A 22,762-nucleotide genomic window follows, 5' to 3' on the forward strand; every position below is an offset into this window, starting at 1 on the left:
AATTAGACCTTCCCAGCAGTGCTCCCAGACCCCTCAACCCACCCCCAAAAGTCTAGAACACCCCCAAGCAGCCCCCCAAAAACATGCAATACTACCAGGCCTAAGTTTAAATCGTGCCTAAGCGCTCTATGCAACTAGGCCCAAACCCGCCTTTTCCACCATTGGATTTTCTTCAAACCACTTGCAATCAAAATTACACCTTCCCAGCAGTGCTCCCGGACCCCTCAACCCACCCCCAAAAATCTAGCACACCCCCAAACAGCCCCGCAAAAACATGCAATACTACTAGGCCTAAGTTTAAATCGTGCCAAAACGCTCTCTGCAATTAGGCCCAAACACCCCTTTTCCACCATGGATTTTCTTCAAACCACTTGCAATCAAAATTAGACCTTCCCAGTAGCGCTCCCAGACCCCTCAGCGCACCCCCAAAAATCTAGAACTCCCCCAAGCAGCTCCCCAAAAACATGCAATACTACTAGGCCTAAGTTTCAATCGTGCCAAAACGCTCTCTGCAACTAGGCCCAAACTCCGCTTTTCCATCATGGATTTTCTTCAAACAACTTGCAATCAAAATTACACCTTCCCAGCAGTGCGCCCAGTCCCCTCAACCCATCCCCAAAATTCTAGAACACCCCCAAGCAGCCCCCAAAAAACATGCAATGCTACTAGGCCTAAGTTTAAATCGTGCCAAAATGCTCCCGGTCTCTAGGCCCAAACCCCCCTTTTCCACTATGGAATTTTTTTCAAACCACTTGCAATCAAAATTAGACCTTCCAGGCAGTGCTCCCACACCCCTCAGTCCACCCCCAAATATCTAGAACACCCTCAAGCAGCCCCCAAAAACATGCAATACTATTAGGCCTAAGTTTGAATCGCTCCAAAATGCTCTCTGCAACTAGGTTCAAACCCCCCTTTTTCACCATGGATTATCTTCAAACCACTTGCAATAAAAATTAGACCTTCCCAGCAGTGCTCCCGGACCCCTCAACCCACCCCGAAAATCTAGAACACCCTCAAACAGCCCCCAAAAACATGCAATACTACTAGGCCTAAGTTTAAATCGTGCCAAGACGCTCTCTGCAACTAGGCCCAAACCCCCCTTTTCCACCATGGATTTTCTTCAAACCACTTGCAATCAATATTAGACCTTCCCAGCAGTGCTCCCAGACCCCTCAACCCACCCCCAAAAATCTAGAACACCCCCAAGCAGCTCTCCAAAAACATGCAATACTACTAGGCCTAAGTTTAAATCGTGCCAAAACGCTCTCTGCAACAAGGCCCACACCCCCTTTTCCACCAATGATTTTTTCAAACCACTTGCAACCAAAATGAGACCTTCCGGGCAGTGCTCCCAGACCCCTCATCCCACCCCCAAAAATCTAGAACACCCCCAAGCAGCCCCCCAAAAACATGCAATACTACTAGTCCTAAGTTTAAATCGTGCCAAAACGCTCTCTGCAACTAGGTCCAAATCCCCCTTTTCCACCATGGATTTTCTTCAAACCACTTGCAATCAAAATTAGACCTTCCCAGCAGTGCTCCCAGACCCCCCAACCCACCCCCAAAAACCTAGAACACCCCCAAGCAGCTCCCCAAAAACATGCAATACTGCTAGGCCTAAGTTTTAATCGTGTCAAAACGCTCTCTGCAACTAGGCCCAAACCCCCCTTTTCCACCATGGATTTTTTTCAAACCACTTGCAATCAAAATTAGACCTTCCAGGCAGTGCTCCCACACCCCTCAGTCCACCCCCAACTATCTAGAACACCTTCAAGCAGCCCCCAAAAACCTGCAATTCTACTTGGCCTAAGTTTGAATCGCGCCAAAACGCTCTCTGCAACTAGGTTCAAACCCCCCTTTTCCACCATGGATTAGCTTCAAACCACTTGCAATAAAAATTAGACCTTCCCAGCAGTGCTCCCGGACCCCTCAACCCACCCCGAAAATCTAGAACACCCTCAAACAGCCCCTAAAAACATGCAATACTACTAGGCCTAAGTTTAAATCGTGCCAAGACGCTCTCTGCAACTAGGCCCAAACCCCCCTTTTCCACCATGGATTTTCTTCAAACCACTTGCAATCAATATTAGACCTTTCCAGCAGTGCTCTCAGATCCCTCAACCCACCCCCAAAAATCGAGAACACCCCCAAGCAGCTCTCCAAAAACATGCAATTCTACTAGGCCTAAGTTTAAATCGTGGCAAAACGCTCTCTGCAACTAGTCCCAAAACCCCCCTTTATCACCATGTATTTTTTTCAAACCACTTGTAATCAAAATTAGACCTTCCCAGCAGTGCTCCCAGACCCCTCAACCCACCTCCAAAAATCTAGAACACCCCAAGCAGCCCCCCAAAAACATGCAATACTACTAGGCCTAAGTTTAAATCGTGGCAAAACGCTCTCTGCAACTAGGCCCAAACCCCCCTTTTCCACCATGGATTTTCTTCAAACCACTTGCAATCAAAATTAGACCTTCCCAGCAGTGCTCCCAGACCCCTCAACCCACCCCCAAAAATCTAGAACTCCCCCAAGCAGCTCCCAAAAAACATGCAATACTACTAGGCCTAAGTTTAAATCGTGCCAAAGCGCTCTCTAAAACTAGGCCCAAACCCACTTTTTCCACCATGGATTTTCTTCAAACCACTTGCAATCAAAATTAGACCTTACCAGCAGAGCTCCCAGACCCCTCAACCCACCCCCAAAAATATAGAACACCCCCAAGCAGCTCCCCAAAAACATGCAATACTACTAGGCCTCCGTTTAAATCGTGGCAAAACGCTCTCTGCAACTAGGCCCAAACCCCCCTTTTCCACCATGGATTTTTTCAAACCACTTGCAATCAAAATTAGACCTTCCCAGCAGTGCTCCCAGACCCCTCAACCCACCCTCCTAAATCTAGAAGACCCCAAGCAGCACCCCAAAAACATGCAATACTACTAGGCCTAAGTTTAAATCGCGCCAAAACGCTCTCTGCAACTAGGCTCAAACCCCCCTTTTCCACCATGGATTATCTTCAAACCACTTGCAATAAAAATTAAACCTTCCCAGCAGTGCTCCCTGAATCCCTCAACCAACCTCCAAAAAACTAGAACACCCCCAAGCAGCCCCCCAAAAACATGTAATACTACTAGGCCTAAGTTTAAATCGTGCCAAAACGCTCTCTGCAACTAGGCCCAAACCGCCTTTTCCACCATGGATTTTCTTCAAACCACTTGCAATCAAAATTAGACGTTCCCAGCAGTGCTCCTGGACCCCTCAACGCTCCCCCAAAAATCTAGAACATCCCCAAACAGCCCCCAAAAACAAGCAATGCTACTAGGCCTAAGTTTAAATCGTGCCAAAACGCTCTCTGCAACTAGGCCCAAACCCCCCTTTTCCACAATGGATTTTCTTCAAACCACTTGCAATCAATATTAGACCTTCCCAGCGGTGCTCCCAGACCCCTCAACCCACCCCCAAAAATCTAGAGCACCCACAATCAGCTCCCCAAAAACATGCAATACTACTAGGCCTAAGATTAAATCGTGCCAAAACGCTCTCTGCAACAAGGCCCACACCCCCTTTTCCACCAATGATTTTTTCAAACCACTTGCAATCAAAATTAGACCTTCCAGGCAGTGCTCCCACACCCCTCAGTCCACCCCCAAATATCTAGAACACCCTCAAGCAGCCCCCAAAAACATTCAATACTACTAGGCCTAAGTTTGAATCGCGCCAAAACGCTCTCTGCAACTAGGTTCAAACCCCCCTTTTCCACTATGGATTATCTTCAAACCACTTGCAATAAAAATTAGACCTTCCCAGCAGTGCTCCCGGACCACTCAACCCACCCCGAAAATCTAGAACACCCTCAAACAGCCCCCCAAAAACATGCACTACTGCTAGGCCTAAGTTTAAATCGTGCCAAAATGCTCTCTGCAACTAGGCCCAAACCCGCCTTTTCCACCATTGGATTTTCTTCAAACCACTTGCAATCAAAATTACACCTTCCCAGCAGTGCTCCTGGACCCCTCAACCCACCCCCAACAATCTAGCACACCCCCAAACAGCCCCTCAAAAACATGCAATACTACAAGGCCTAAGTTTAAATCGTGCCAAAACGCTCTCTGCAACTAGGCCCAAACTCCCCTTTTCCACCATGGATTTTCTTCAAACCACTTGCAATCAAAATAAGACCTTCCCAGCAGTGCTCCCAGACCCCTCAATTCACCCCCAAAAATCTAGAACTCCCCCAAGCAGCTCCCCAAAAACATGCAATACTACTAGGCCTAAGTTTAAATCGTGCCAAATCGCTCTCTGAAACTAGGCCCAAACCCCCTTTTTCCACCATGGATTTTCTTCAAACCACTTGCAAACAAAATTAGACCTTCCCAGCAGTGCTCCCGGACCCCTCAACCCTCCCACAAAATTCTAGAGCACCCCCAAGCAGCTCCCCAAAAACATGCAATACTACTAGGCCTAAGATTAAATAGTGCCAAAACGCTCTCTGCAACAAGGCCCACACCCCCTTTTCCACCAATGATTTTTTCAAACAACTTGCAAGCAAAATTAGACCTTTCAGGCAGTGCTCCCACACCCCTCAGTCCACCCCCAAATATCTAGAACACCCTCAAGCAGCCCCCAAAAACATGCAATACTACTAGGCCTAAGTTTGAATAGCGCCAAAACGCTCCCTGCAACTAGGTTTAAACCCCCCTTTTCCACCATGGATTATCTTCAAACCACTTGCAATAAAAATTAGACCTTCCCAGCAGCGCTCCCAGACCCCTCAACCCACCCCCAAAAATCTAGAACACCCCAAGCAGAACCCCAAAAACATGCACTACTGCTAGGCCTAAGTTTAAATCGTGCCAAAACGCTAACTGCAACTAGGCCCAAACCCGCCTTTTCCACCATTGGATTTTCTTAAAACCACTTGCAATCAAAATTACACTTTCCCAGCAGTGCTCCCAGACCCCTCAACCCACGCCCAAAAATCTAGAACTCCCCCAAGCAGCTCTCCAAAAACATGCAATACTACTAGGCCTAAGTTCAAATCGTGCCAAAGCGCTCTCTGAAACTTGGCCCAAATCCAGCTTTTCCATCATGGATTTTCTTCAAACAACTTGCAATCAAAATTACTCCTTCCCAGCAGTGCGCCCAGTCCCCTCAACCCATCCCCAAGATTCTAGAACACCCTCAAGCAGCCCCCCAAAAACATGCAATGCTACTAGGCCTAAGTTTAAATCGTGCCAAGACGCTCTCTGCAACTAGGCCCAAACCCCCCTTTTCCACCATGGATTTTCTTCAAACCAATTGCAATCAATATTAGACCTTCCCAGCAGTGCTCCAAGACCCCTCAATCCACCCCCAAAAATCTAGAACACCCCCAAGCAGCTCTCCAAAAACATGTAATACTGCTAGGCCTAAGTTTTAATCGTGGCAAAACGCTCTCTGCAACTAGGCCCAAACCCCCCTTTTCCACCATGGATTTTTTTCAAACCACTTGCAATCAAAATTAGACCTTCCAGGCAGTGCTCCCACACCCCTCAGTCCACCCCCAAATATCTAGAACACCCTCAAGCAGCCCCCAAAAACATGCAATACTACTAGGCCTAAGTTTGAATCGCGCCAAAACGCTCTCTGCGTACTAGGTTCAAACCCCCCTTTTCCACCATGGATTATCTTCAAACCACTTGCAATAAAAATTAGACCTTCCCAGCAGTGCTCCCGGACCCCTCAACCCACCCCAAAAATCTAGAACACCCTCAAACAGCCCCCAAAAACATGCAATACTACTAGGCCTAAGTTTAAATTGTGCCAAGACGCTCTCTGCAACTAGGCCCAAACCCTGCTTTTTCACCATGGATTTTCTTCAAACGACTTGCTATCAAAATTGCACCTTCCCAGCAGTGCTCCTGGACCCCTCACCCCACCCCCAACAATCTGGCACACCCCCAAACAGCCCCCCTAAAACATGCAATACTACTAGGCCAAAGTTTAAATCGTGCCAAAACGCTCTCTGCAACTAGGCCCAAACCCCTCTTTTCCACCATGGATTTTCTTCAATCCACTTGCAATCAAAATTAGCCCTTCCTAGCAGTGCTCCCAGACCCCTCAACCCACCCCCAAAAACCTAGAACACCCCCAAGCAGCTAGCCAAAAATATGCAATACTGCTAGGCCTAAGTTTTAATCGAGGCAAAACGCTCTCTGCAACTAGGCCCAAATCCCCCTTTTCCACCATGGATTTTTTTCAAACCACTTGCAATCAAAATTAGACCTTCCAGGCAGTGCTCCCACACCCCTCAGTCCACCCCCAAATATCTAGAACACCCTCAAGCAGCCCCCAAAAACATTCAATACTACTAGGCCTAAGGTTGAATCGCGCCAAAACGCTCTCTGCAACTAGGTTCAAACCCCCCTTTTCCACTATGGATTATCTTCAAACCACTTGCAATAAAAATTAGACCTTCCCAGCAGTGCTCCCAGACCCCTCAACCCACCCCCAAAAATCTAGAACTCCCCCAAGCAGCTCCCCAAAAACATGCAATACTACTAGGCCTAAGTTTAAATCGTGCCAAAGCGCTCTCTGAAACTAGGCCCAAACCCCCTTTTTCCACCATGGATTTTCTTCAAACCACTTGCAAACAAAATTAGACCTTCCCAGCAGTGCTCCCGGACCACTCAACCCACCCCGAAAATCTAGAACACCCTCAAACAGCCCCCCAAAAACATGCACTACTGCTAGGCCTAAGTTTAAATCGTGCCAAAATGCTCTCTGCAACTAGGCCCAAACCCGCCTTTTCCACCATTGGATTTTTCTTCAAACCACTTGCAATCAAAATTACACCTTCCCAGCAGTGCTCCTGGACCCCTCAACCCACCCCCAACAATCTAGCACACCCCCAAACAGCCCCTCTAAAACATGCAATACTACAAGGCCTAAGTTTAAATCGTGCCAAAACGCTCTCTGCAACTAGGCCCAAACCCCCCTTTTCCACCATGGATTTTCTTCAATCCACTTGCAATCAAAATTAGCCCTTCCCAGCAGTGCTCCCAGACCCCTCAACCCACCCCCAAAAATCTAGAACTCCCCCAAGCAGCTCCCCAAAAACATGCAATACTACTAGGCCTAAGTTTAAATCGTACCAAAGCACTCTCTGAAACTAGGCCCAAACCCCCTTTATCCACCATGGATTTTCTTCAAACCACTTGCAATCAAAATTAGACCTTACCAGCAGAGCTCCCAGTCCCCTCAACCCACCCCCATAAATCTCGAACACCCCCAAGCAGCTCCACAAAAACATGCAATACTACTAGGCCTAAGTTTCAATCGTGCCAAAACGCTCTCTGCAACTAGGCCCAAACCCCGCTTTTCCATCATGGATTTTCTTCAAACAACTTGCAATCAAAATTACGCCTTCCCAGCAGTGCGCCCAGTCCCCTCAACCCATCCCCACAATTCTAGAACACCACCAAGCAGCCCCCCAAAAACATGCAATGCTACTAGGCCAAAGATTTAATCGTGCCACAACGCTCCCGGCAACTAGGCCCAAATCCCCCTTTTTCCACAATGGATTTTTTTCAAACCACTTGCAATCAAAATTAGACCTTCCTAGCAGTGCTCCCAGACCCCTCAACCCACCCCCAAAAACCTAGAACACCCCCAAGCAGCTAGCCAAAAATATGCAATACTGCTAGGCCTAAGTTTTAATCGAGGCAAAACGCTCTCTGCAACTAGGCCCAAATCCCCCTTTTCCACCATGGATTTTTTTCAAACCACTTGCAATCAAAATTAGACCTTCCAGGCAGTGCTCCCACACCCCTCAGTCCACCCCCAAATATCTAGAACACCCTCAAGCAGCCCCCAAAAACATTCAATACTACTAGGCCTAAGGTTGAATCGCGCCAAAACGCTCTCTGCAACTAGGTTCAAACCCCCCTTTTCCACTATGGATTATCTTCAAACCACTTGCAATAAAAATTAGACCTTCCCAGCAGTGCTCCCAGACCCCTCAACCCACCCCCAAAAATCTAGAACTCCCCCAAGCAGCTCCCCAAAAACATGCAATACTACTAGGCCTAAGTTTAAATCGTGCCAAAGCGCTCTCTGAAACTAGGCCCAAACCCTCTTTTTCCACCATGGATTTTCTTCAAACCACTTGCAAACAAAATTAGACCTTCCCAGCAGTGCTCCCGGACCACTCAACCCACCCCGAAAATCTAGAACACCCTCAAACAGCCCCCCAAAAACAGGCACTACTGTTAGGCCTAAGTTTAAATCGTGCCAAAATGCTCTCTGCAACTAGGCCCAAACCCGCCTTTTCCACCATTGGATTTTTCTTCAAACCACTTGCAATCAAAATTACACCTTCCCAGCAGTGCTCCTGGACCCCTCAACCCACCCCCAACAATCTAGCACACCCCCAAACAGCCCCTCAAAAACATGCAATACTACAAGGCCTAAGTTTAAATCGTGCCAAAACGCTCTCTACAACTAGGCCCAAACTCCCCTTTTCCACCATGGATTTTCTTCAAACCACTTGCAATCAAAATAAGACCTTCCCAGCAGTGCTCCCAGACCCCTCAACCCACCCCCAAAAATCTAGAACTCCCCCAAGCAGCTCCCCAAAAACATGCAATACTACTAGGCCTAAGTTTAAATCGTGCCAAAGCGCTCTCTGAAACTAGGCCCAAACCCCCTTTTTCCACCATGGATTTTCTTCAAACCACTTGCAAACAAAATTAGACCTTCCCAGCAGTGCTCCCGGACCCCTCAACCCTCCCACGAAATTCTAGAGCACCCCCAAGCAGCTCCCCAAAAACATGCAATACTACTAGGCCTAAGATTAAATAGTGCCAAAACGCTCTCTGCAACAAGGCCCACACCCCCTTTTCCACCAATGATTTTTTCAAACAGCTTGCAACCAAAATTAGACCTTCCAGGCAGTGCTCCCACACCCCTCAGTCCACCCCCAAATATCTAGAACACCCTCAAGCAGCCCCCAAAAACATGCAATACTACTAGGCCTAAGTTTGAATCGCGCCAAAACGCTCCCTGCAACTAGGTTTAAACCCCCCTTTTCCACCATGGATTATCTTCAAACCACTTGCAATAAAAATTAGACCTTCCCAGCAGTGCTCCCAGACCCCTCAACCCACCCCCAAAAGTCTAGAACACCCCCAAGCAGCCCCCCAAAAACATGCAATACTACCAGGCCTAAGTTTAAATCGTGCCTAAGCGCTCTATGCAACTAGGCCCAAACCCGCCTTTTCCACCATTGGATTTTCTTCAAACCACTTGCAATCAAAATTACACCTTCCCAGCAGTGCTCCCGGACCCCTCAACCCACCCCCAAAAATCTAGCACACCCCCAAACAGCCCCGCAAAAACATGCAATACTACTAGGCCTAAGTTTAAATCGTGCCAAAACGCTCTCTGCAATTAGGCCCAAACACCCCTTTTCCACCATGGATTTTCTTCAAACCACTTGCAATCAAAATTAGACCTTCCCAGTAGCGCTCCCAGACCCCTCAGCGCACCCCCAAAAATCTAGAACTCCCCCAAGCAGCTCCCCAAAAACATGCAATACTACTAGGCCTAAGTTTCAATCGTGCCAAAACGCTCTCTGCAACTAGGCCCAAACTCCGCTTTTCCATCATGGATGTTCTTCAAACAACTTGCAATCAAAATTACTCCTTCCCAGCAGTGCGCCCAGTCCCCTCAACCCATCCCCAAGATTCTAGAACACCCTCAAGCAGCCCCCCAAAAACATGCAATGCTACTAGGCCTAAGTTTAAATCGTGCCAAGACGCTCTCTGCAACTAGGCCCAAACCCCCCTTTTCCACCATGGATTTTCTTCAAACCAATTGCAATCAATATTAGACCTTCCCAGCAGTGCTCCAAGACCCCTCAATCCACCCCCAAAAATCTAGAACACCCCCAAGCAGCTCTCCAAAAACATGTAATACTGCTAGGCCTAAGTTTTAATCGTGGCAAAACGCTCTCTGCAACTAGGCCCAAACCCCCCTTTTCCACCATGGATTTTTTTCAAACCACTTGCAATCAAAATTAGACCTTCCAGGCAGTGCTCCCACACCCCTCAGTCCACCCCCAAATATCTAGAACACCCTCAAGCAGCCCCCAAAAACATGCAATACTACTAGGCCTAAGTTTGAATCGCGCCAAAACGCTCTCTGCGTACTAGGTTCAAACCCCCCTTTTCCACCATGGATTATCTTCAAACCACTTGCAATAAAAATTAGACCTTCCCAGCAGTGCTCCCGGACCCCTCAACCCACCCCAAAAATCTAGAACACCCTCAAACAGCCCCCAAAAACATGCAATACTACTAGGCCTAAGTTTAAATTGTGCCAAGACGCTCTCTGCAACTAGGCCCAAACCCCCCTTTTTCACCATGGATTTTCTTCAAACGACTTGCTATCAAAATTGCACCTTCCCAGCAGTGCTCCTGGACCCCTCACCCCACCCCCAACAATCTGGCACACCCCCAAACAGCCCCCCTAAAAGATGCAATACTACTAGGCCAAAGTTTAAATCGTGCCAAAACGCTCTCTGCAACTAGGCCCAAACCCCTCTTTTCCACCATGGATTTTCTTCAATCCACTTGCAATCAAAATTAGCCCTTCCTAGCAGTGCTCCCAGACCCCTCAACCCACCCCCAAAAACCTAGAACACCCCCAAGCAGCTAGCCAAAAATATGCAATACTGCTAGGCCTAAGTTTTAATCGAGGCAAAACGCTCTCTGCAACTAGGCCCAAATCCCCCTTTTCCACCATGGATTTTTTTCAAACCACTTGCAATCAAAATTAGACCTTCCAGGCAGTGCTCCCACACCCCTCAGTCCACCCCCAAATATCTAGAACACCCTCAAGCAGCCCCCAAAAACATTCAATACTACTAGGCCTAAGGTTGAATCGCGCCAAAACGCTCTCTGCAACTAGGTTCAAACCCCCCTTTTCCACTATGGATTATCTTCAAACCACTTGCAATAAAAATTAGACCTTCCCAGCAGTGCTCCCAGACCCCTCAACCCACCCCCAAAAATCTAGAACTCCCCCAAGCAGCTCCCCAAAAACATGCAATACTACTAGGCCTAAGTTTAAATCGTGCCAAAGCGCTCTCTGAAACTAGGCCCAAACCCCCTTTTTCCACCATGGATTTTCTTCAAACCACTTGCAAACAAAATTAGACCTTCCCAGCAGTGCTCCCGGACCACTCAACCCACCCCGAAAATCTAGAACACCCTCAAACAGCCCCCCAAAAACATGCACTACTGCTAGGCCTAAGTTTAAATCGTGCCAAAATGCTCTCTGCAACTAGGCCCAAACCCGCCTTTTCCACCATTGGATTTTTCTTCAAACCACTTGCAATCAAAATTACACCTTCCCAGCAGTGCTCCTGGACCCCTCAACCCACCCCCAACAATCTAGCACACCCCCAAACAGCCCCTCTAAAACATGCAATACTACAAGGCCTAAGTTTAAATCGTGCCAAAACGCTCTCTGCAACTAGGCCCAAACCCCCCTTTTCCACCATGGATTTTCTTCAATCCACTTGCAATCAAAATTAGCCCTTCCCAGCAGTGCTCCCAGACCCCTCAACCCACCCCCAAAAATCTAGAACTCCCCCAAGCAGCTCCCCAAAAACATGCAATACTACTAGGCCTAAGTTTAAATCGTGCCAAAGCGCTCTCTGAAACTAGGCCCAAACCCCCTTTATCCACCATGGATTTTCTTCAAACCACTTGCAATCAAAATTAGACCTTACCAGCAGAGCTCCCAGTCCCCTCAACCCACCCCCATAAATCTCGAACACCCCCAAGCAGCTCCACAAAAACATGCAATACTACTAGGCCTAAGTTTCAATCGTGCCAAAACGCTCTCTGCAACTAGGCCCAAACCCCGCTTTTCCATCATGGATTTTCTTCAAACAACTTGCAATCAAAATTACGCCTTCCCAGCAGTGCGCCCAGTCCCCTCAACCCATCCCCACAATTCTAGAACACCACCAAGCAGCCCCCCAAAAACATGCAATGCTACTAGGCCAAAGATTTAATCGTGCCACAACGCTCCCGGCAACTAGGCCCAAATCCCACTTTTTCCACAATGGATTTTTTTCAAACCACTTGCAATCAAAATTAGACCTTCCTAGCAGTGCTCCCAGACCCCTCAACCCACCCCCAAAAACCTAGAACACCCCCAAGCAGCTAGCCAAAAATATGCAATACTGCTAGGCCTAAGTTTTAATCGAGGCAAAACGCTCTCTGCAACTAGGCCCAAATCCCCCTTTTCCACCATGGATTTTTTTCAAACCACTTGCAATCAAAATTAGACCTTCCAGGCAGTGCTCCCACACCCCTCAGTCCACCCCCAAATATCTAGAACACCCTCAAGCAGCCCCCAAAAACATTCAATACTACTAGGCCTAAGGTTGAATCGCGCCAAAACGCTCTCTGCAACTAGGTTCAAACCCCCCTTTTCCACTATGGATTATCTTCAAACCACTTGCAATAAAAATTAGACCTTCCCAGCAGTGCTCCCAGACCCCTCAACCCACCCCCAAAAATCTAGAACTCCCCCAAGCAGCTCCCCAAAAACATGCAATACTACTAGGCCTAAGTTTAAATCGTGCCAAAGCGCTCTCTGAAACTAGGCCCAAACCCTCTTTTTCCACCATGGATTTTCTTCAAACCACTTGCAAACAAAATTAGACCTTCCCAGCAGTGCTCCCGGACCACTCAACCCACCCCGAAAATCTAGAACACCCTCAAACAGCCCCCCAAAAACATGCACTACTGTTAGGCCTAAGTTTAAATCGTGCCAAAATGCTCTCTGCAACTAGGCCCAAACCCGCCTTTTCCACCATTGGATTTTTCTTCAAACCACTTGCAATCAAAATTACACCTTCCCAGCAGTGCTCCTGGACCCCTCAACCCACCCCCAACAATCTAGCACACCCCCAAACAGCCCCTCAAAAACATGCAATACTACAAGGCCTAAGTTTAAATCGTGCCAAAACGCTCTCAGCAACTAGGCCCAAACTCCCCTTTTCCACCATGGATTTTCTTCAAACCACTTGCAATCAAAATAAGACCTTCCCAGCAGTGCTCCCAGACCCCTCAACCCACCCCCAAAAATCTAGAACTCCCCCAAGCAGCTCCCCAAAAACATGCAATACTACTAGGCCTAAGTTTAAATCGTGCCAAAGCGCTCTCTGAAACTAGGCCCAAACCCCCTTTTTCCACCATGGATTTTCTTCAAACCACTTGCAACCAAAATTAGACCTTCCAGGCAGTGCTCCCACACCCCTCAGTCCACCCCCAAATATCTAGAACACCCTCAAGCAGCCCCCAAAAACATGCAATACTACTAGGCCTAAGTTTGAATCGCGCCAAAACGCTCCCTGCAACTAGGTTTAAACCCCCCTTTTCCACCATGGATTATCTTCAAACCACTTGCAATAAAAATTAGACCTTCCCAGCAGTGCTCCCAGACCCCTCAACCCACCCCCAAAAGTCTAGAACACCCCCAAGCAGCCCCCCAAAAACATGCAATACTACCAGGCCTAAGTTTAAATCGTGCCTAAGCGCTCTATGCAACTAGGCCCAAACCCGCCTTTTCCACCATTGGATTTTCTTCAAACCACTTGCAATCAAAATTACACCTTCCCAGCAGTGCTCCCGGACCCCTCAACCCACCCCCAAAAATCTAGCACACCCCCAAACAGCCCCGCAAAAACATGCAATACTACTAGGCCTAAGTTTAAATCGTGCCAAAACGCTCTCTGCAATTAGGCCCAAACACCCCTTTTCCACCATGGATTTTCTTCAAACCACTTGCAATCAAAATTAGACCTTCCCAGTAGCGCTCCCAGACCCCTCAGCGCACCCCCAAAAATCTAGAACTCCCCCAAGCAGCTCCCCAAAAACATGCAATACTACTAGGCCTAAGTTTCAATCGTGCCAAAACGCTCTCTGCAACTAGGCCCAAACTCCGCTTTTCCATCATGGATTTTCTTCAAACAACTTGCAATCAAAATTACACCTTCCCAGCAGTGCGCCCAGTCCCCTCAACCCATCCCCAAAATTCTAGAACACCCCCAAGCAGCCCCCAAAAAACATGCAATGCTACTAGGCCTAAGTTTAAATCGTGCCAAAATGCTCCCGGTCTCTAGGCCCAAACCCCCCTTTTCCACTATGGAATTTTTTTCAAACCACTTGCAATCAAAATTAGACCTTCCAGGCAGTGCTCCCACACCCCTCAGTCCACCCCCAAATATCTAGAACACCCTCAAGCAGCCCCCAAAAACATGCAATACTATTAGGCCTAAGTTTGAATCGCTCCAAAACGCTCTCTGCAACTAGGTTCAAACCCCCCTTTTTCACCATAGATTATCTTCAAACCACTTGCAATAAAAATTAGACCTTCCCAGCAGTGCTCCCGGACCCCTCAACCCACCCCGAAAATCTAGAACACCCTCAAACAGCCCCCAAAAACATGCAATACTACTAGGCCTAAGTTTAAATCGTGCCAAGACGCTCTCTGCAACTAGGCCCAAACCCCCCTTTTCCACCATGGATTTTCTTCAAACCACTTGCAATCAAAATTACACCTTCCCAGCAGTGCTCCTGGACCCCTCAACCCACCCCCAACAATCTAGCACACCCCCAAACAGCCCCTCAAAAACATGCAATACTACAAGGCCTAAGTTTAAATCGTGCCAAAACGCTCTCAGCAACTAGGCCCAAACTCCCCTTTTCCACCATGGATTTTCTTCAAACCACTTGCAATCAAAATAAGACCTTCCCAGCAGTGCTCCCAGACCCCTCAACCCACCCCCAAAAATCTAGAACTCCCCCAAGCAGCTCCCCAAAAACATGCAATACTACTAGGCCTAAGTTTAAATCGTGCCAAAGCGCTCTCTGAAACTAGGCCCAAACCCCCTTTTTCCACCATGGATTTTCTTCAAACCACTTGCAAACAAAATTAGACCTTCCCAGCAGTGCTCCCGGACCCCTCAACCCTCCCACGAAATTCTAGAGCACCCCCAAGCAGCTCCCCAAAAACATGCAATACTACTAGGCCTAAGATTAAATAGTGCCAAAACGCTCTCTGCAACAAGGCCCACACCCCCTTTTCCACCAATGATTTTTTCAAACAGCTTGCAACCAAAATTAGACCTTCCATTCAGTGCTCCCACACCCCTCAGTCCACCCCCAAATATCTAGAACACCCTCAAGCAGCCCCCAAAAACATGCAATACTACTAGGCCTAAGTTTGAATCGCGCCAAAACGCTCCCTGCAACTAGGTTTAAACCCCCCTTTTCCACCATGGATTATCTTCAAACCACTTGCAATAAAAATTAGACCTTCCCAGCAGTGCTCCCAGACCCCTCAACCCACCCCCAAAAGTCTAGAACACCCCCAAGCAGCCCCCCAAAAACATGCAATACTACCAGGCCTAAGTTTAAATCGTGCCTAAGCGCTCTATGCAACTAGGCCCAAACCCGCCTTTTCCACCATTGGATTTTCTTCAAACCACTTGCAATCAAAATTACACCTTCCCAGCAGTGCTCCCGGACCCCTCAACCCACCCCCAAAAATCTAGCACACCCCCAAACAGCCCCGCAAAAACATGCAATACTACTAGGCCTAAGTTTAAATCGTGCCAAAACGCTCTCTGCAATTAGGCCCAAACACCCCTTTTCCACCATGGATTTTCTTCAAACCACTTGCAATCAAAATTAGACCTTCCCAGTAGCGCTCCCAGACCCCTCAGCGCACCCCCAAAAATCTAGAACTCCCCCAAGCAGCTCCCCAAAAACATGCAATACTACTAGGCCTAAGTTTCAATCGTGCCAAAACGCTCTCTGCAACTAGGCCCAAACTCCGCTTTTCCATCATGGATTTTCTTCAAACAACTTGCAATCAAAATTACACCTTCCCAGCAGTGCGCCCAGTCCCCTCAACCCATCCCCAAAATTCTAGAACACCCCCAAGCAGCCCCCAAAAAACATGCAATGCTACTAGGCCTAAGTTTAAATCGTGCCAAAATGCTCCCGGTCTCTAGGCCCAAACCCCCCTTTTCCACTATGGAATTTTTTTCAAACCACTTGCAATCAAAATTAGACCTTCCAGGCAGTGCTCCCACACCCCTCAGTCCACCCCCAAATATCTAGAACACCCTCAAGCAGCCCCCAAAAACATGCAATACTATTAGGCCTAAGTTTGAATCGCTCCAAAACGCTCTCTGCAACTAGGTTCAAACCCCCCTTTTTCACCATAGATTATCTTCAAACCACTTGCAATAAAAATTAGACCTTCCCAGCAGTGCTCCCGGACCCCTCAACCCACCCCGAAAATCTAGAACACCCTCAAACAGCCCCCAAAAACATGCAATACTACTAGGCCTAAGTTTAAATCGTGCCAAGACGCTCTCTGCAACTAGGCCCAAACCCCCCTTTTCCACCATGGATTTTCTTCAAACCACTTGCAATCAATATTAGACCTTCCCAGCAGTGCTCCCAGACCCCTCAACCCACCCCCAAAAATCTAGAACACCCCCAAGCAGCTCTCCAAAAACATGCAATACTACTAGGCCTAAGTTTAAATCGTGCCAAAACGCTCTCTGCAACAAGGCCCACACCCCCTTTTCCACCAATGATTTTTTCAAACCACTTGCAACCAAAATGAGACCTTCCGGGCAGTGCTCCCAGACCCCTCATCCCACCCCCAAAAATCTAGAACACCCCCAAGCAGCCCCCCAAAAACATGCAATACTACTAGTCCTAAGTTTAAATCGTGCCAAAACGCTCTCTGCAACTAGGTCCAAATCCCCCTTTTCCACCATGGATTTTCTTCAAACCACTTGCAATCAAAATTAGACCTTCCCAGCAGTGCTCCCAGACCCCCCAACCCACCCCCAAAAACCTAGAACACCCCCAAGCAGCTCCCCAAAAACATGCAATACTGCTAGGCCTAAGTTTTAATCGTGGCAAAACGCTCTCTGCAACTAGGCCCAAACCCCCCTTTTCCACCATGGATTTTTTTCAAACCACTTGCAATCAAAATTAGACCTTCCAGGCAGTGCTCCCACACCCCTCAGTCCACCCCCAACTATCTAGAACACCTTCAAGCAGCCCCCAAAAACATGCAATTCTACTTGGCCTAAGTTTGAATCGCGCCAAAACGCTCTCTGCAACTAGGTTCAAACCCCCCTTTTCCACCATGGATTAGCTTCAAACCACTTGCAATAAAAATTAGACCTTCCCAGCAGTGCTCCCGGACCCCTCAACCCACCCCGAAAATCTAGAACACCCTCAAACAGCCCCTAAAAACATGCAATACTACTAGGCCTAAGTTTAAATCGTGCCAAGACGCTCTCTGCAACTAGGCCCAAACCCCCCTTTTCCACCATGGATTTTCTTCAAACCACTTGCAATCAATATTAGACCTTTCCAGCAGTGCTCTCAGATCCCTCAACCCACCCCCAAAAATCTAGAACACCCCCAAGCAGCTCTCCAAAAACATGCAATTCTACTAGGCCTAAGTTTAAATCGTGGCAAAACGCTCTCTGCAACTAGTCCCAAAACCCCCCTTTATCACCATGTATTTTTTTCAAACCACTTGTAATCAAAATTAGACCTTCCCAGCAGTGCTCCCAGACCCCTCAACCCACCTCCAAAAATCTAGAACACCCCAAGCAGCCCCCCAAAAACATGCAATACTACTAGGCCTAAGTTTAAATCGTGGCAAAACGCTCTCTGCAACTAGGCCCAAACCCCCCTTTTCCACCATGGATTTTCTTCAAACCACTTGCAATCAAAATTAGACCTTCCCAGCAGTGCTCCCAGACCCCTCAACCCACCCCCAAAAATCTAGAACTCCCCCAAGCAGCTCCCAAAAAACATGCAATACTACTAGGCCTAAGTTTAAATCGTGCCAAAGCGCTCTCTAAAACTAGGCCCAAACCCACTTTTTCCACCATGGATTTTCTTCAAACCACTTGCAATCAAAATTAGACCTTACCAGCAGAGCTCCCAGACCCCTCAACCCACCCCCAAAAATATAGAACACCCCCAAGCAGCTCCCCAAAAACATGCAATACTACTAGGCCTCCGTTTAAATCATGGCAAAACGCTCTCTGCAACTAGGCCCAAACCCCCCTTTTCGACCATGGATTTTTTCAAACCACTTGCAATCAAAATTAGACCTTCCCAGCAGTGCTCCCAGACCCCTCAACCCACCCTCCTAAATCTAGAAGACCCCAAGCAGCACCCCAAAAACATGCAATACTACTAGGCCTAAGTTTAAATCGCGCCAAAACGCTCTCTGCAACTAGGCTCAAACCCCCCTTTTCCACCATGGATTATCTTCAAACCACTTGCAATAAAAATTAAACCTTCCCAGCAGTGCTCCCTGGATCCCTCAACCAACCTCCAAAAAACTAGAACACCCCCAAGCAGCCCCCAAAAACATGCAATACTACTAGGCCTAAGTTTAAATCGTTTCAAGACGCTCTCTGCAACTAGGCCCAAACCCCCCTTTTCCACCATGGATTTTCTTCAAACCACTTGCAATCAATATTAGACCTTCCCAGCAGTGATCCCAGACCCCTCAACCTACCCCCAAAAATCTAGAGCACCCCCAAGCAGCTCCTCAAAAACATGCAATACTACTAGGCCTAAGTTTAAATCGTGCCAAAACGCTCTCTGCAACTAGGTCCAAACCCCCCTTTTCCACCATGGATTTTCTTCAAACCACTTGCAATCAAAATTAGACCTTCCCAGCAGTAGTCCCAAACCCCTCAACCCATCCCCCAAAAATATAGAACACCCCGAAGCAGCTTCCCAAAAACATGCAATACTACGAGGCCTAAGTTTAAATCGTGGTAAAACGCTCTCTACAACTAGTCCCAAAACCCCCCTTTTCCACCATGGATTTTTTTCAAACCACTTGTAATCAAAATTAGACCTTCCCAGCAGTGCTCCCAGACCCCTCAACCCACCTCCAAAAATGTAGAACTCCCCCAAGCAGCTTCCCAAAAACATGCAATACTACTAGGCCTAAGTTTAAATCGTGCCAAAACGCTCTCTGCAACTAGGCCCAAACCCCCCTTTTCCACAATGGATTTTCTTCAAACCACTTGCAATCAATATTAGACCTTCCCAGCGGTGCTCCCAGACCCCTCAACCCACCCCCAAAAATCTAGAGCACCCACAATCAGCTCCCCAAAAACATGCAATACTACTAGGCCTAAGATTAAATCGTGCCAAAACGCTCTCTGCAACAAGGCCCACACCCCCTTTTCCACCAATGATTTTTTCAAACCACTTGCAACCAAAATTAGACCTTCTAGGCAGTGCTCCCACACCCCTCAGTCCACCCTCAAATATCTAGAACACCCTCAAGCAGCCCCCAAAAACATGCAATACTACTAGGCCTAAGTTAGAATCGCGCCAAAACGCTCCCTGCAACTAGTTTTAAACCCCCCTTTTCCACCATGGATTATCTTCAAACCACTTGCAATAAAAATTAGACCTTCCCAGCAGTGCTCCCGGACCCCTCAACCCACCCCCAAAAATCTAGAACACCCCCAAGCAGCCCCCCAAAAACATGCAATACTACTAGGCCTAAGTTTAAATCGTGCCTAAGCGCTCTCTGCAACTAGGCCCAAACCCCCCTTTTTCACCATGGATTTTCTTCAAACCACTTGCAATAAAAATTAGACCTTCAAAGCAGTGCTCCCAGACCCCTCAACCCACCCCCAAAAATCTTGAACACCCCCAAACAGCCCCCCAAAAACAGTTATTACTACTAGGCCTACGTTTAAATCGTGGAAAAACGCTGTCTGCAACTAGGCCCAAACCCCGCTTTTCCACCATGGATTTTTTCAAACCTTTGCAATCAAAATTAGACCTTCCCAGCAGTGCTCCCAGATCCCTCAACCCACCCCCAAAAATCTAGAACACCCCAAGCAGCACCCCAAAAGAAATGCGTTACTTACCTGTAACAGCAGTTATCCAGTATTGGTATCTTTCATAGATTCACATGCCTGAATCATTCCCCGTCGTCGGGGTAGGAGTCCCCGGTAAATAACAATAGTAATGTCACATAGACATATACTTAGTACTAGGCCAGAGGCCTCACATTAGTAGCCTATCTAGGTCCTTATGTAAAAAGGACCAAACTTTGGCCAGGAGCCAATCAGCTACCATCACCCTTCTCACCTTCCTGGAAGGAGCCCTAGTCCCTCAGATTTTCGTAAGCACAGTGCTAAGTAGTACCTACTGAGAGGGAGAAGGTGAGCCCTTCCAGGGGAGGCGGGTGGGTTGCATGTGAATCTATGAAAGATACCAATACTGGATAACTGCTGTTACAGGTAAGTAACGCATTTCTTATCCAGTATTATGGGTATCTTTCATAGATTCACATGCCTGAATCAGAATAGCAAGCAATAATGAGCACATTTCGCATAATACATTCGTAAAGACATAGTAATCTTATCATAAGTTGTTACACAGTTTACATGATACTCACAACCTGATAAGAAATGTGCGATAAATTACCTGGAAGGTGGGATGATAGGAAGAAGGCTCACCACTAATGAAATAGATGACGTAGGACAGCCTGCCCAACTGCTGCATTCTTCATAAGTTCAGAGTCTAAGCAGTAGTGCTTGGTGAACGTATGTGGTGTCTTCCATGTCGCTGCTCTGCAAATGTCGACAATGGATACCCCAGCAAAGAGCGCCATGGAGGTGGAAACCGCTCTAGTGGAGTGTGCTCGTACTTTTGAAGGCAGAGGGTGGCTCGCCTGTTGGTGACAGAAGGCGATGGCCGCTGAAATCCATCTGGAAATGCTCTGTTTTGTTAAAGCTAAGCCTTTCCTGGGTCTGCTAAATGCAACAAACAATTGGTTGGATTTTCGAAATTGCTCCGTCCTGTGAAGGTAAAATTTGAGACATCGTTTGAGGTCCAATGAGTGAAGAGATCTTTCAGCCGCAGATGATGGATTCGGGAAGAAAGATCGTAGGACAATAGGTTCGTTGAGATGGAAAGAGGACGGAACCTTCGGTATAAACTTAGGGTTAGTCCGTAGAATGAGCCTGTCGTTCTTGAACTGGATGAAGGGGTCTTGCACAGAAAAAGCCTGCAGTTCACTCACTCTCCTTGCTGACGTGAGCGCCAGCAATAGAGCTGTTTTCCATGACAAATATTTTAGATCTGCTCTGTGGATTGGCTCAAACTGGTGTTTCATTAGTTGGGCTAGTACCACATTTAGCTGCCATGTAGGTGGAGGTGCTCTAACTGGAGGGAAAGATCTAAATAATCCCTTCAGAAACTGTTTGATTAGTCTGTTGGTCCATAAAGAAGCTCCACACGAAGATCGTCTGAACCTGGAAATGGCCGCCAGGTGGATCTTTATTGAAGCGTGTGCCAGTCCAGAATTGGCTAAGTGGAGCAAGTAGGGCAGAATTTGTGCTGGAGTAAAAGTGAACGGATGCAAATTCTGAGCTCTACACCACAAACAGAACCTTTTCCACTTGAGGAAATACGTCTTATTAGTACTTTCAGCCTAGGCCCGGGCTAAGACGACCCTGCATTCCTGTGGAATATCTAAATCCTGGAACTCTCTGAACTCAGGAGCCAAGCTGATAATTTTAGAGATGTTGGATCCGGATGCTGGACTTGTCCCTGGTTCATTGTGAGGAGATGTGGGCATGTCCTGAATAGAATTGGAGGTTCCAGCGATAGAAGGTGTAGCTCCGTATACCAGTGCTGGCGCGGCCACGCTGGGGCTATCAGGATCATGGTACAACTCTCTGCTTTCAGTTTCCGGAGAACCCTGGGGATCAGGGGAAACGGTGGAAAAGCATAAGCAAAGACGTTGCACCATGTCATCGAAAAGGCATTCCCTAGGGACCTTTTCTGGGGAAGCCAGCTTGCGTAATGTTGGCATTTCGCGTTCACTTCCGTCGCAAAGAGATCCAGGTGAGGTTTGCCCCAACGGGAGAACACCGAGTTGAGCGTCTGCTGGTCGAGCTCCCACTCGTGGCAAAGTGAACGCTGTCTGCTTAGCGAGTCTGCCAGGGTGTTGTCTACTCCTGGGACATACTCTGCCCGCAGAGAAATGTTGTGTTGTACCAGCCAGATCCAAATTTGCTGAGATTCTCGAGACAACGTCCTGGATCGAGTACCCCCCTGCTTGTTCAGGTAGTGCATTGTGGTGGTGTTGTCCGTCCTCACAAGCACTGGGGAGTTCCTGATTCAGGGCAGAAATGCTCGCAGTGCCAGGCGCACTGCTCTCAACTCTAGCAGATTGATGTGGAGTTGTTTTTCTGCCACTGACCATTGACCGTGTACTTGCAGTTCCTGCAGGAACGCCCCCCATCCTTCCAGTGAAGCGTCTGTGGTTATCACATGAGGAGAGACTGGGAGAAGAAAAGGGAGACCCTTGTTTAAGTTGTCGCCCAGAAGCCACCATCTCAGAGCTTTCTTCATGACCTGAGTGATCCTGATCCAGTCGTCGAAAGACCCTGTAGATTGGATCCACTGATTTGTTAAGGCTTCCTGTAGAGGCCGCATGTGTAGGCGACAGTGAGGAATGAGAAAAATGTTGGAAGACATCATTCCTAGCAACGACTTGAATAGTCGAACTTTGACTCTCTGTTTGGCCTGAATGTGGACAGCCAGGGTCTTCAGCTTGACCTGACATTCTCTGGAAGGGAAGGCTTTCTCTTGTTGTGTATCCAACG

The sequence above is a fragment of the Lissotriton vulgaris genome, chromosome 2_1 (assembly GCF_964263255.1).
Source record: "Lissotriton vulgaris chromosome 2_1, aLisVul1.2, whole genome shotgun sequence".
NCBI classification, from domain to species: domain Eukaryota; kingdom Metazoa; phylum Chordata; class Amphibia; order Caudata; family Salamandridae; genus Lissotriton; species Lissotriton vulgaris.